Here is a 15,293-nt window from a genome sequence, read left to right as displayed (position 1 = left end):
CTGGATTCAGCAGGCTAACGCTCATGGAAGTCCTTCCCTCCTGTTTGTGTCATTTCTTTAGCCCAGCTCCCCAGAAGGTGACAGCTATGGTCATTCCCTCCCTGTGGAGCGCTCCAGCATCATCCCAAGTGGGGCTCCACAGACATGCAAGCCCAGATCCTCAAGGCAGCTTCACCAACTGACACCAGCTGAGGTGAAGAGAGGACACCTGGCAGAGAGGTAGGGGCTGGGGGCCCTGTCAGGGTGTCTGGGCAGAGCTAGAGAAGTGGGTATGGTCTCTTTTCAGGAAGGGGAGGGAGCTAGGATGGAGGGGGTTACTTCAGGTTCCTAAGGCAGCTTCTAACAGCCTAACCACTGATAGAAAACACTTCATCTATGCTACATGGCCGAGCCAGCACCCATGTGAGAACCTGAGCGTTTGCTGACAGCTGCGTGTTGAAATCTGTAGTCGTAATGGCTCATTAATGTCATTTTCTGCATTTCATTATTTTTGAGAGAGGGGAAAAAGACAGTAAGTGAAGACAAAGGTCCCCAATCTCGTGGCCCTGAGAGGTTTGCCTGAGTCAGGAATACAGCATCAGTCTCTGTCTGTCTGTCTTTCCAGGCTTATCAGCATCACCACTTACCCGATCACTTCCTAAAGATCACCCTGAATATCCCAAGGGGACCCACTATAGCTGAGGTTTCATTGGGAATTCCATACATTTCACAGTAGATTGGATGTTTTGTATATAGCTCCATTGTTTTGTTGTTTTAATTTCCATGTGGTTATGTTTCAGGTTATACAGGTATTCTGTGTACCTGACTGCCTAACACCACCTTCATTTTGTACCTTCCTACAGCTCTACCACTGAAATATAGTGCAACCAGAGAGCAGTCCCTAGGCTGAGAGTCCATTTTGTCCCACTCTGTTTTTCAGGGCAGAGGATTCCTTGTACTTTTTTGCCTAACTCAAACATGTCTGCTTCGCCTCCATTGCTATGTAGCCACTAGTTTCTCTGCCTGGGACTGTGAGCGTGAAGCACTCTGAGGTATCTCCAGCGTGAGAGCGCTATAGAAAAACCAGATGCATCCAAGGTTAGCGGATCAGAATCCAAGTGAGCAACTGCAGTACACACTTGTGAGCACTAGGGGGAGCACAGGGAAGGAGTCAGAAGAGGGAACTGGAGCAAAGGAAAACAGTGAGTTGTGTTTCCAGAAATAAAGGGTCCACTATAATCCTGCTGGCCACTTCCTTGCTTCAGTCAAACTACAACACAAATCAGACTCTGCTCCATTGTATTTTACTAGCTTTATCTAAACAAAGCCCCAAATATTGGGACTGTCCCTATAAAATCAGGACATCTGGTCACCCTAATGAGTCAATTCCCCCCTTCCTCCCCACGTGACTGAAAATCTGCCACTGGAAGCCATTTTTGCTATGCTCCACACAGAAGAGAGGCATGTGATGCCATTCCCCCCCCTTCAAAACAAACTGGGCGTGAGTCCCAAACTCAGCCCCTTTTATCACATTCCTGTCTTCCCTTTGTGCTGCTTTTACCTTCTGCTTCCATTGGCTTTGCCTTCCCTTTCCCAGCACTGCTGCAGCTGGCCCACTCAGGTGGTAGCGCACTGTCATGGCAGGGCAAACAGCTGGTAGAGTCTTCAAAGGACCCTTGTGGATACAAATTAAAGAGAGTTTCCCAGGCTGTAGCCACATGCTTGCTGGGTGCTTGGAAAGGCCGGCTAGATCCCGCAGAGGGGGAGTTTATGCTACGTGCCGCACTGGGACACGCTCAGACGCATGAAGGATGCCTCGCTCACATCTCCGAGACCGTCTGTGTTAAAGCTGAGTTAGACACCCAGCTCTGACTTTCAAGGGGAGTTAGGCACCTCACTTTTCCTTTTGAAAATTCCAGCTTCTAATCGTAATACCTAGCTCTTATCATCAGTAGATCTCCAAGCACTTTACAAAGGAGATCAGTGTCCTTAGCCCTATTTCATGGATGGGGAAACAGACACAGAGGGGATGCAACTTGCCCAGGGTCACCCAGCAAGCCAGTGGCAGAGCAGGAATTGAACCCAACTCATCTGAGTCCCCAATCAGTGCTTTATGCACTAGGTCATGCTGCCCCATGTCGCAACCAGACCACATCAGTAGCTAAAACAGGAGTAAAACCACAAGCCCTGACTCCCAGTGCCCCACACTAATAACTAGTGCCTATTTCATTTATTTATTGTGGCTGTGGTGCATACTATAGTCCTTCCATGCCAATCCGCAGCTAGTCAGGACTCTTCATTAGCACTGTGCATAGCTAGACCACACAGGTGCAATTACTCTGTGCCAGGCTCTGACTGTCCAGAGAGAGTAACGGGGAGGTGTTGTTACCAGAAAGCCCCCAGGAATAGTTCTGATTTTGGTGCCTCCACCGTTTCCTGAGTGAATTGCTTTTCTGGGATGTATAGAAGTGTTGGCGCATTTTGTAAATTCAGCTCACAGCAAACTCATTTGGTTCTTAAGAACAAGCCTCTTTCATTTCATGTTGCACTTTCAGGCTGAGGTTTGATAAGCTGCCTAAGTGTTGGGACCCAAACCCCTTCGGCTGGAAATCTCAGCTTTCAATATGACGCTCCCTCTATTTGAAGTGTATCCTTGGCTGGTTTTTAACCACATTCAACAAGCACTTTGCTCCATACAATTTAAGGGTCAGATTCTGCCGCACTTGGTCCCTTGGGGGAAGATGCACCCCTGTGCAGGGGACCAGCACAAGCATCAGGCCCTACTTAAGTCCAATGTAGGGCCCCAGAATTAGTGACACTTACAGTATTGCCACCCCCATGCATTTCAAAGCCAGGAATCAGGCTCCCAAGATCATCAGATTGGCTGGAACTCAAAAGATATTTTTTTTTAAAAATATTAAATGCTGAGTTCTTTTTGAGTTTTTAGGCTGCATTGAGCTGAAATGAAGTGTTGTCTAATGCCTATAGCACTTTGTTCTATTCCCTGTTCTGTCACTGAGCTGCTGGGTGACCTTGGGCAAATCATGTCCACGCTCTGTGCCTCAGTTTCCCCAGCTGAAAAATTGGGATATTGATACTGACCTCCTTCATGCAGTGTTTTGAGATCTACTAATGAAAGCCACTATATAAGATGTAGGTATTATTATTCCTTGAAGGATGAAAGTTTATCTCCCTTTCAGACTATGGGCTTGTTTGTTTTCTAATTCTTACTGTAACTCTGAATATCAATGTTACCAGTATTAATTACCAACTATTTATTAAAGTCCGCCACACTCTACACTGCAGTGAAATTTTGTGGCAATCAGTTCCACAGCCTCAGCAAAGCACTTAAGCCTGTGTTTAACTCTAAGCACGTGAGTAATCCCATTCCCATTCAGCAAAGCACATGCTTAATTTTAAACACATGCATAATTCCAACTGAAGTCAAGGGCACTTAACTACATGCTTAAGTGCTTTGCTGAATTGGGGCCCAGAGCATGGATTTAAACGTGCAGGATCAGGCCCCAGTTGAGTGGTCACTGAGTGTAACACACACTTATGGCTACCAATTGTATATGATGTACAAAAATACAGTAACTCCTCACTTAACGTTGTAGTTCTGTTCCTGAAAAATGCGACTTTAAGCAAAATGATGTTAAGCAAATCCAATTTGCCCATAAGAATTAATGTAAATGAGGGGGTCAGGTTCCAGGGAATTTTTTTCACCAGAGAAAAGACTACACACACACACACACACTCTCTCTCTCTCTATAAGTTTTAAACAAACAATTTAATACTGGTACACAGTGATGATGATTGTGAAGCTTGGTTGAGGTGGAGGAGTCAGAGGGTGGGATATTTCCCAGGGAATGCCTTACTGCTAATGATGAACTAGCAATTGGCTGAGCCCTCAATGGTTAACTCTCACACTCTATAAGGCAGCAGGAATGGAGGGAGGGGAGACAGCATTGCAGAGACAGAGACATACCGTGTGTGAGAGAGAGATGCTCATTTCCCATTTAAGTACACTGCTTTGTTAGTTAGATCAGCTTGCTGAGACCTCAGCTGCTGCCAGCAAGCTCCCTCCGTCCTGAGCCCTGTTGTGTGTCCCCCTTGCTCTATGGAAGATGGGGTAAGTGGGGTGCAGGAGCAGGGGGGACACCCTGACAGCCCCCCTCTTCCTCCCCCCCCCCCCACAGTAAGCAGGAGTCTCGGGGAACAGCTCCAAGGCAGGGGGCAGGAGCAGCACGTGGCAGTGTCGGGGGAGGGACAGCTGCAATTGCTAGCCTGCTGGGCAGCTGCTGCACAGAGAACTTAGGGGAGCAGGGAGCTGATAGGGGGAGCTGATATGGGGGCTGCCGGTCCACCCTGGTTCCAAGCCCCCACCAGCTAGCTGCAACGGGCTGCTCTTCCTGCAAGCAATGGACAAAGCAGGCAGCTGCCAAACGACATTAGAAGGGAGCATTGCACAACTTTAAACAAGCATGTTCCCTAATTGATCAGCAACGTAACAATGAAACAACATTAACCGGGACGACTTTAAGTGAGGAGTTACTGTACATATAATGGGGTTAGAAGGAAAAGGCTTCTTATTTACTTAACTTGTACTAACATTTGTGGAGTGACAGTAGAGCAAGTATGTCTCCTGCATAGCAAAAGACGACTTGGCCACTCCACCTAGCAGGGACTGAGCACACGAAATAGCAGAACAGCCAGTAGGAACTAGATGAACAATCTTACAAAAAGATATTACAGTTTTTCACAGAAACGGCTCCAAATTCGGACCCAGCAGTATCTGAAGCTGCAGCGTTTGCACCACAGCTATAGAATGACAAATGTCCTTCATTTAGATAGCACCTTTCGTCCTGACGGCTCTCAGAAAGTACTCTGAAAACTCTGCTATGGTATATGTGCCCCATAACCCACTGCTGATGTGCATCCACCTCTGGGGCAGAACACTGCTGGCATTTTAAAATGCACAGCAACAGCACACCCCCATTTCAGGGCAGGGTGCAAAGAAGAACCCCTTCTAATACTAATTTATGCTATAATCAGCATTTCTATTGCTGTAGAGCAGTGTTTCCCAAACTTGTTCTGCCGCTTGTGTAGGGAAAGCCCATGGCGGGCCGGGCCAGTTTGTTTACCTGCCGTGTCGGCAAGTCCGACCAATACAGCGGTTCGCTGCTCCAGGCCAATGGGAGCTGCTGGAAGCAGCGGCCAGTACATCCCTTGGCACACGCCACTTCCAGCAGCTCCCATTGGCCTGGAGCAGCGAACTGCGGCCAGTGGAAGCCGCGATTGTCCCGACCTGCGGACGTGGCAGGTAAACAAACCAGCCCGGCCCACCGCACAAGCGGCATCCCAAGTTTGAGAAACACTGGGCCGCACTCAAGATCAAGATCCTGGGCCATGTACAAACATAAAACACAGCCCCTGCCCCCAAAGAATTTGCAGTCCAAATAGATGGGTAATTTTAGGCAGACAGAATGGGCCAAATGCATCCTTCATGTAACTGCATTGACCGCAATGGGACTACTCAATGTGAATGAGCCGAGCAGGGTTTGCCACCTGTTGTGCAGCCCTTGGGTAAGTGAAAACCTCTCAGCGGATCCCCCCAGTACCTTGGGGATAATGCATGTCTCATGCACGGAGCTGGGAAGATTCATTAGTTAACTTTTATGGCACATTCTGAAGAGCTACAGCTCCAGCCGAAGTGCATAGCTTGGATCTTTTCACACGGACAATGAGCCACCCACCTTTCACTAGCCCTCATTCCACAGATCGCTCCACATTCCAAGACTTGCTTTGTCACACTGGTCAGGCGGGGACATTTTTTGCCACTCCATGCCTCATGAGTTGGTGCTTTAGCAGCAATACTGGTGAAAGGTTATTTTTGCATCTGTAGAGTGTCTTGTGGTTAAGGCTCTGGACTGGGACTCAGGAGACCTGGGCTCCAAGTTCTCAACTTGGCCACTGCAACAGGATAACACAACCTCCAGAGCGCCACCTCATGGCAGCACCCCTGCCTCAGTTTCTCCCTTCTTCTGGGCTCCTCAAAAACTGCACGGCCTGGTTTGGCTGCTGCAGTGCCTTGGCCCTCCAGCTACGTCACTACCAAGAGTCCACCCCCACCAGCATACCTGGATCCAAGACACACAACACAAAATCTCTGTGCCATTTGCAAACTGGGGCCAGCCAGTCCTTCGGAAGGGGTCTGTCTTCTCTCCTCTAATTCTTCTGCTTACCCTTTGAGTTCAGCTTTAGCCTTTCCTGGGCTCCTTTCCATCTCTCCCCTCAGCCCCTCCCAAGCTCCTTTGCGGGGGCGGGGGCACTCCCAGCCTTCCCACCTGGTGTCTTTCACAGGCCTCTCCCTGCTTCTTGCTCACCTCTAGCTCCTCAGGGCCACCTGCCGTCCTCTCCAAGCAGCTGCCATCACCCTGTTTCTCCCCAGCCCTCTACCTTATCTAGCCCAGAGGCCTGATTGGGTCATGTGACCTTCATTTTCCCCATCTGGGGAGGAGCACTGCCTGAGTCACAGGCAGGGATGAGACCCATGACCCCTTAAAGGGCTAGCCACAGAAGTCTAGATCCTCAAGGGTATTTGGGCTCCTAACTTCCATTGAAATCAATGGCGCCTAAATACCTTTGAGGATCTGGGCTAGATTCCCTGTGTGACCTTGGGCAAGTCATTTAATTGGTCTGTGCCTCAGTTTCCCCATCTGTAACAGTCCAGTCAGGCTAAGTTCTTTGTGGCAGAGACCATCTCTCACTAAGTGTATGGATGGCATCTTAGCTGTTAATATAAATAGCAAGAAGAAAACTCAAACATCCAGTAGCCTGTTTTAGGGGCAAAAGCTGTCTGCCCCTGAAAAATGGCCTTACATTCCCTCACCACGGAAGGCTGGTTTTGCTCAGAAACTAGCTTGTTTCCACTGGAAAACAGGCCCATTTTCCCCTGTAAAAGCTCTTGCACTTCAGTGAAAATTTGGTTGCCAATCGGCCCGTTTCTGATACAAACCAAAGCCTGGAATTTGGAAATTTCAATACAAAACTTTTGCACTTCTCCACCTATGCAGGAGAACGCATTGGTGGCATCTTCTCATCTGCTCCATCTTCACAGACCCTTTTCCCCTCTTCCTGCCTGTACGCCAGTCACTGTTTTCTGTTCCTCTGCTCAGAGGAATGTTTTCTAAAATAAACACCATCACAAGGCTGTCAGGCAGGGCCTGTCTGAATGAGGGCAATTTCCCAGATTTATGAGGGCGCTTTTAAACGTCTCATTGAAACACATCATGAAAGGGGAAGATTTAAAAGCTGCCTTAAAATTAGTCCCAACTAAGGAAGTTTCCATACCAGTGAGGGAAGATGTGGCAGGCCTGGCATTATACGCATAACGTCAAAGCTCCTGGCACAGCATTCCAAGGGTTTCGGCACACAGGTTCTCACATAATTTCCTTTCTTTCGAAGAAGTGGAGATGACTTTCAGAAATAAATCCCAAAGAGAATGAGGGCAAGTGTAGGTGTTAGGTAGATGGGTCTGAAATTCAGTTTCTCCTTTAGTTACCTGCCAGGCCTCCGTTCTGGATTCCATCTTCACCAATGACAGACATCACCACAGCGGACTCAAAGGTGGGATTTTCCAAGCGCCCCATGGGCATGAAGCACCAGGCTGCCAGTGGCTCTCAACTGGATTTGAGCACCTAACTCCCCTAGGCCCTTTTGAGAAGGTCGAGCCGGAGTGCTTTCTCCGGGAGGTTCTCTGCAGCGCAAGCAAGTAAAGGAGGAGTGGATTGCCAGAGAGTTTGTAGTCCCTAGTGAGCTGTAGGGAGCAGAAGGCCTGATCCAGATTCCAGGGGTATACAAGAGGGGCTGCTGGCAGGGTCCCCCACCCCAGGGACTGGACCAGTCTGAGTTTGTTATCCTTCACGATGCACTTCAAGGCCCAGTGCTTCTTCTGGGCTGACGGGGAGTTGCGGGATGGGCAGATTGAGGAGCCGTGGGGCTGGTTCTGTGGTGGGGGGGTTACCCTCTGCACATTGCTGACAGGGTAGGGGTATCTCTGGGTAACTGCCGAGAGCTTGGGGTGGGCGCTCCCGTGTGGAGTGCACTATAAAGTACAATAAATAAATCCACAGTAATGTTTCAGTAGTCACAGGTTACTGCTCGGACCAGATCAGGCCCTGGTGCAGTTCCATCAAAGCCAGTGCTTCAGACTGGGGAAGGGGCTGCTTGGTCAGAACAGAGCAGCTTTTAAAAAAAAAAATTTACAACAACTTACCAAGTGCCCTTTAAGGCACCACAGTCTAGTGGCTAAGGCACGGGACCAGGACTCAGGATCCCTGGGTTCTACTCCTGCCTCTGCCACCAGCCTACGTCACCTCTGTGCCTCTGTTTCCCCAGCCACTATTGTGTAGTCAGCTTTCCGGGGCAGGGACTGTCTCACTCTGTTTGTACAGGCCCCAGCACCATGGGGCCTCTTGGCACTGCTGTAATGCAGATAATAATCCCCAGGGCTCGTCCTGGTTTAAGTATAAGTGTGACTGTTTCCATATAATGCAGGGGCAGCTTCGACTGCAGGTTTAGAACTCAGAGCCGAGAGCCTTGGAACTCCTGAAGCTGCCACCCTCCTCTGCCACAGACGTGCTGCATCACCATGGGGGAGTCAGTTAATCTCTCTGGCCTCACTGAAGTCAATGGCAAAACTCCCTCTGATGTCAAAGTGTGTTCCAGCAGATGCTGTATGGGATGGTGCTGTACAAATGCAAACAGCACAGGCAACACACAGGAGGAATCATTAACCATCCTAGTGCAGTGGCCCCTGGTTTGGGTTGGGATTCCCCCGGTGTCACTGTAAATATGCCTGCTTTGTACTCAGCTTCCCTAATGCCGCCCCTCCACAGCTCCCTAGGCAAATACTGTTTGAGCATGTTACCAACACATGTGGAATAAATATTCATAATGGCCTCTCCTGGCGCCCCCTGTAGGTCAGTGCTGTCATCCCCATTCTAACGAATAGGGAAGTGAGGTACAGCGCGGTTCAAAGACTTGACCAAAGTCACAGGGAGAGCCACAGGCCTGGGGTCACTAGTAGAGACTGCTCAATCAGGAGAGTGGGAGTGGTGGAGACATTATCTCGCTCCAGCCCAGTGCTCTATTGCCTCCTCTGTGGCAGTCCATCTGCAGCAAGGGAGGTCCCTGGTAGTGCAGCTCCAATAGAGCCATGATAGTAGCTGGCCCGGAGGTCTGGCAGAGCCGCCTGGTTTAGCATAGCCCCGTGGTTTACTCTGCGGGGAGGTGGGAGGGCAGCCCCAACAGAATAACAGTGGAGAAAATCCACAACAGGAGTCATCATGGAGATTTCCTCCCCTTAGCAGGTGATTTGGGTAGACGGCAGAAAGGCTCTGTGTTCTCTTAGCTCCGCCCTGTGATGCAACTGGCACCTCAGATATATTCTGCAGAAACAGAAAGTTCTGTGAAAAAACCAGCAAGCCTTAAAAATAGAGAAATATTATTCTGATCCTTCCAGGATTCACCACAGGATCTCAAAGCACTCCAGCGAGGCTCACAGCAGCAGGCAGGTATTATTTCCCCCATTTTACAGATGGGCAAACCAAGGCACTGAGAAATTAGCACGGCTTGCCAAGGGTCACCCAAAGAATCACCAGTAGAACCGGAAAGCAACCTCAGGAATCCTGACTTCTATTCCCCCACTCCAATCAAGAGACCACACTCCCACTTATACCTGGGTAAAGCCCATTTTGGACGTTCTTAAGCATCCATAACAGCGGGAAAGTAGCCGCAGGATTGGTCCACCCAACAAAGCAACTCCCAAGAGACTTGCCATATGATTTAGCCCTTGACCACCACCGGCCCAAGCACTGTCAGGATCCTGAGCATTGCCTTGCTAAGACATGTATGAAATCGGCCCTGTGTATTTTAGCCAGTTTTGTCAGCAATGGTCAGACAACCACAGCAATATAAATGCACCCAATCTTACCTTCCTGGTGTGGTGCTGGAGTTGGAAATGCAAAAGATTTCTTATGGGGACATGAGTCTCCATGGCTGCGATCAAAGACAAAGCATAGAAGAGGGTTACTTAGTTGCCGAGGGGCTGTTATATGCCCCAGTATCCTGGTCAAGCCCATGCATGAAGGGAGGTTAATAAACCATCAGGAGCCATCAGGATAACTGGAAAGATAAAGGGGAACTCGCTAAAAGAAAAATCTTAATAATTTAGTACCCGGGTCCAGTTGATTTCCAGCAGAACAGAAGGAGTGTGGCTAGCAGCTTTCTAAATATAGATTTGAAAATATGGACGCATGTAAATTTCTGTTTCTCCCTAGCTACAATTTTTATTTATACACTCCTGGTACCGATGGCTAACATTGTCCAACTGTCATACCACTTGTTTACGGCTATTGAAAAACATTAGCATCTTTCTGTTAAATCATTATTCTATGTATAAATAGCCTGGAAATTATATATTTAAAAATATCCTTTTGCTTACCTTTTGAAATGACAGCTTTGAAAAATACATTGCTTATGTGATCATATTAATACTCAGTCTAAGCATAATTTTTCCAACAGGCTTTAATGTAAAGGGCTTATTTTTTATAGTGCTTATGGTAGCCTTGTTTTTAAATTGTTTACATTGTCAATTACAAAGCATTTCGGGTTGGCAGCATACGCCAAGAGAGATTTCAAAGCATTATCAATACTATGAAAGCTGGTTTATTAAGTCTGCAAACAAGATTCCATTGGTAAGTAATGCCATTGGTTTATGTTCCTAGTATCTGGGCTGCATTTAAAAACACATATAAGTCATTTTCTCATGCTCACTCAGAAAATGAAGCAGTAGAAAATAGACTCTGTACTCTTTCTGTGTGATTAGTTGGGGGGAAATAATATAACAAATCCATTGCCCCACAAGATTGTATGTTGCAAACTATAGCCCCTAGGAACTTTGTGCCAATAGCAGGGATGGAACTTAGAGCTTCCTGCTCCAAAAGCACAAGCCGCTTGAGCTAACGGAGAATCTTTTTTCTGGTTGAAGTACAAGGACTATGCAACACAGTTGAGCAATTTCTAGTAGAGCGTAATAGTGCACATAGACATGATCCAGTTGACTACAAAGTAAGTATCAGATCTCTGTGTTGGTTCCATGTAGCTCTTGCAAAGAATCAAAGAAACTACTTTTGATTATCAGAGTTAGACTCTTGCAGTTAAGATGGAATGAGATGGGGCATGAAAAACTAACTGGAAAATATTTTTTTTAAAGATATAGGTAGATTATTTGGTGTCATTTTACAGTGCTGGCCAAATTGATATGGCTGATGCATTCTTTCATCCTGCAATATACAGTTCTTTAGTGAAAGGGGAAGACATAGCCCGAGAATGGCAGTCTGGATGGGAAGCGCCCACAGAAACGTTGTCATCTCTTCATCCCCCGTTTTGCCCATCTTTAAGAACAGATTAGCTAGGCTAAAAGCAGTCAGAGTGATTTACTAAATTCCTAAAGGTGGCAGGTCTGGGGAAAACAAGCCCAAGGTCCAGAAGCCATGCCCAATGGTAAACAGCGCACTGTGCCATACTCGGCAAACAACAACCCAAAGCACAGAAAAAGACAAGGGCCCAAATTCTGCGACACGGGTATAAAGTTGGTGTAACCTCCCTGGAGTCAACGGTGTTCAGAGTTACACCAGAGTAACCCAAGGCAGGATTTGGCCTAGTGGCAGACACAGGTGCTAGAACTAGAGGGGCTGCTGCACCCCCCTGGCTTGAAGTGGTTTCCATCATATACAGGGTTTATAGTTTAGTTCAATAGCTCCCAGCACCCCCACTGTACAAATTGGTCCAGCCCCGCTGGTGGCAAAGGACACTGCCTTGGCTGGCTGGGAAGCAGAGTGAAGGGTTTAGGGGGAGGATCCCCACAGCCCTTGGGACAAACCAGGGGGTGCACGCTGGCTGCTGGGCAAATCTTTGCTCCTCTCCCCCCCCCCTCCCTCCCTCCCCCTTTGGGCCTGGGCCTCCCATCGCTGCACGCCCAGCCAGGTCCCGGCTCTTTCCCTGCTCCCGATCTCGGGAGCCAGCGGCTCCGGCCCAGCTCTTCGGTGCAGCCGGGCGCGCTGGCAGGCGGCCAGGCGAAGTGTGTGGAAATGACACCGCCAGGGCGGCAGAGATTTTCCCTAATTTCTCTCCTTGCCGAGCGCAGCCGGGCTGACATTGGCTGGAAAGTGGAGCAGCTCGTCAGGGACAATCAATGGGAATCGATCGCGCTGCTCAGGCTCGGCGCGGGGCTGGGGAAATAGCACCGCCGCCGCCCCAGCCCGCGGTCACTCGCGGCTCCGCTCCCCGCGGCCCCTCCAGCCGGCAAAGTTCGGGGGAAGGGGCCGCCCGAGGGGCGCCCCCCGGCACAGACCCCCTCACCCCCGCGGGCACTTCCAGCTTCACGGGCTGCCGGCCGAGAGGGCAACTTTGCACGGGGGGGGGGGGGGCTCTGCCTTGCGCCCACGGGGGAGGCGCTCGCTGGTGGGTTCGAGCTGCCCAGCCCCCACGAGGGGGGAACCATCCTCGGTTGCATCCGCCCCTGGAATTGCGCCCCCGGCCGAGCTCCGCGCGTGGACAGACGCGCCCCACGGGAGATCAGCCCGAGCCCACCGGCTGGCTCGCAAGGCTGAGCGAGCTCGGGGGCGGGCCCGGCGGGGCACCGTGGTTCTCCATCCCGAGGGGCTCGGCGGGGTGGGCACCTCCCAGCAGTCACTCGTTACGCACCAGACGAATTGGCTGCAGCACACTGGGAGGGGGGCGCCGCTGCTTAGCTCGGGGTTTTAATTCCTCTTCCTTGCAAGGGGGACCCGCTGGCTCCCCGGCCTTTGCCATTGCTCGCAGCCCCTGGCCCTCTGCACCGATCTCCCTCGCTGCAGCCGGGGAATGGGGGGAGACTAATGCAGAGACCAGGCCACTAACACCCCCACCCTCCCGCCGCCCCATGTGCCGCTCTCGGGTTGGGGGCCGCAGGGTCAAAGTGGTTCCAGCGTAGCTAGCCCTGGGGAACAGAAGCACAAGCCTCCCCCCCGGGAATGCATTTTCCTGCAGCTTAATGGTCCGGGGTAACCGAGCCCCGTCTAATCATTAACCTTGGGCCTGAGATCTGAAGGGTAACCAACTCCACGGGCTACCTTTCCTGCTCCGAGCCGCCTCTCCCCTGGGAGCTGCTGGGGGTGGAGGGTCAGGGAGAGGAAGCTGGGGCGTTTTTGGCAGCACGAACTCGTTTGCAGCCTGATCTGCCGCGTGGGCTGGGGAAGGACAAGCTGCTACAGGTTTGCGAGGGGATTGCAACCAGGCGGGGTCTGATTGACATTCACGTTTGTTGTGGAAGGGCCGGTTTACTTTAATAGGGGGTCTGCCTCGTCCCAGGCTGGTGCGAAACTCTCTGGTTGCAGAGGCTGGCTGCTTGGTTTGGGGTTGGTTGTCAGCTTGCTAAGAATAAATCAGATAAAAGAATGGGTCCTAGCAAAGGTCACAGGCTACAAAACTCCAGGCACAATTCTAACAACCCCTCACCTCCATTTATACCTGATTGACTAGTTGTTCCCCTTTGCTACGCATGCTTAAGAAACTGTTTTCAGCTCAAGCACTTTAAGATCCTCCTAGGGAAGATGCTAAGCAGAAAGTAATTAGTATTTTATTATTAACTCTCCTTTTAAAAAAAAACATTGGAATCTGTTCTTTTCAACTGATCTCTTTTGCATCAACATGATTCTTTTTAAAAGGGGTTCTGGCACGGCTTAGATCTCAGGGGCCAGCGCTGGTCCACAGACCACTTGTTGAGAAACACTGACTTAGACAGGGCTTTGCAACAGACAAAGCCCAGACACAGCTAAAATAATTGCAAGACCCCGATCCTGCAGTTGAAGCCGTGTTGCCATGCACTAAACTTACGCATACCAGACTTGCCAGCTCTTGCAATTGGAGCATACGTCTTGCAATACTGAGTGATTTTATTTCAGGCCCAGTCCTTGGAAACGTGATTATGGATGATTATAATTTCAGTCCTGGTTGCAGAGAAAAACTTGAAATCATGACCCCCTCAAGGCCCAGAACCCAGATGGCCAATAAAAAGGAACCCAGCATTTTCTCGTTTTTAAAATCTCATGATTTTTAAGCCCTCCACCACATGGTTTTGTGAGTACTTCATCACGCTCTTGGAGGTGTCGGTGATGGCACAACAGTCGCTGGTTATTAAAGTGACAGTGTCACACATGCAAAAAGCAATTGCTCCTGAACTACGCTGACTGCCGGAAAGCCACTTGGAGATGGATCTCTTGAGGCAGTTCTGCAGCACGGTTTGCCCATGAAATGGTTAATCTGGGCACCAAGCCCACAACTCTTAAGTAAATAAAGATAGTTACTTTTTCACAGAGCAGCCTTAATTAATGGCAGAATTTCCTGACATGCTTTTCCTTGGTGGCCGTTGTGTTTGCTGGGAACGGCTGCAGGGGTTTTAGCCTTCCAGCTCCCAAGCCCTATTGTGTTTCAGTTCCTGCTGTAGACCCATTTCCCCTGGGGGAGTCTCCCTCCCCCTTCCTGCCCCCACAAACTCATCAGTTCTGGATGCTTCCTAATCTTATGCCAATAGGTCACAGTAGGTCACAGGTTTCACTGTATTCCACTATTGTCTGATGTTGATCTTAATAACAATACTGTAGGATCCTCTTAATTGGGACCCCTCCCTGCCCCGGACAGTTTATCATCCAGATTAACAGAGGTGGCCATTTAAAATAAATGGGGCTGAAAAGACATGAAAGGAATAAAAATACTGTGCTGAATAAAGGTGCTATATACTGCATTTCAGAATTGATTCTTCTATACCCATGCCATCTCTACACTGCAGTGCCTCCAGTTGGTTCAGAGGAATTATTCCTCATCTACACCATCATAAGTGAGAAGAGAAGTGGTCCCTGTCTCTTCTTTTTAAAAACCTTTATTTGACAACTCTGGCATGAATCAAGTTAGAATTCCGCAGCTATTTAACACCTGGTTACAGCCACTCACCACTAACAATAATGGATGCATGGCGCTTATGCAGTTGCTTTTCATTTGAAGATCTCAAATAGCTTTACAAATGTGGATGGGTGGTATTCATTTCTACTGTACAGATGGGGAACGAAGGCACAGAAGCCTAGATCCTTAAAGGTATGGAATCAGACCCAAATCAAGGGGAGTTAGGTGCCTACATACAGTGGTGGCTCCAGGCACTAGCTCTCCAAGTGCATGCCTGGGGCTGCAAGCCGCGGGGGGTGGCCTGCCGGTCC

At 49.5% G+C, this 15,293-nt stretch overlaps 1 long non-coding RNA gene across 3 annotated transcripts; it reads right to left on the bottom strand.

The window, feature by feature from the left end:
- Nucleotides 1-6,872: 6,872 nt before the first annotated feature.
- LOC120370784 lies at nt 6,873-13,240 on the bottom strand. Of its 3 annotated transcripts, none has more exons than XR_005583934.1 (3): nt 13,158-13,240; nt 9,977-10,167; nt 6,873-9,431 (listed from the first exon to the last, which is right to left on the bottom strand). It is a non-coding gene; the product is annotated as an uncharacterized LOC120370784 (long non-coding RNA). The 3 variants fall into 3 exon arrangements; XR_005583935.1 differs by having other exon boundaries at nt 9,977-10,041; nt 13,158-13,205; XR_005583936.1 differs by having other exon boundaries at nt 9,977-10,041; nt 13,116-13,197.
- Between the last annotated feature and the right edge of the window lie 2,053 nt (nt 13,241-15,293).

The sequence above is a fragment of the Mauremys reevesii genome, linkage group 8, assembly GCF_016161935.1.
Source record: "Mauremys reevesii isolate NIE-2019 linkage group 8, ASM1616193v1, whole genome shotgun sequence".
In the NCBI taxonomy this organism is placed as follows: Eukaryota; Metazoa; Chordata; order Testudines; family Geoemydidae; genus Mauremys; species Mauremys reevesii.
Note: the sequence above shows the minus strand (reverse complement) of the source record. Positions and strands in the feature narration are given on the sequence as shown.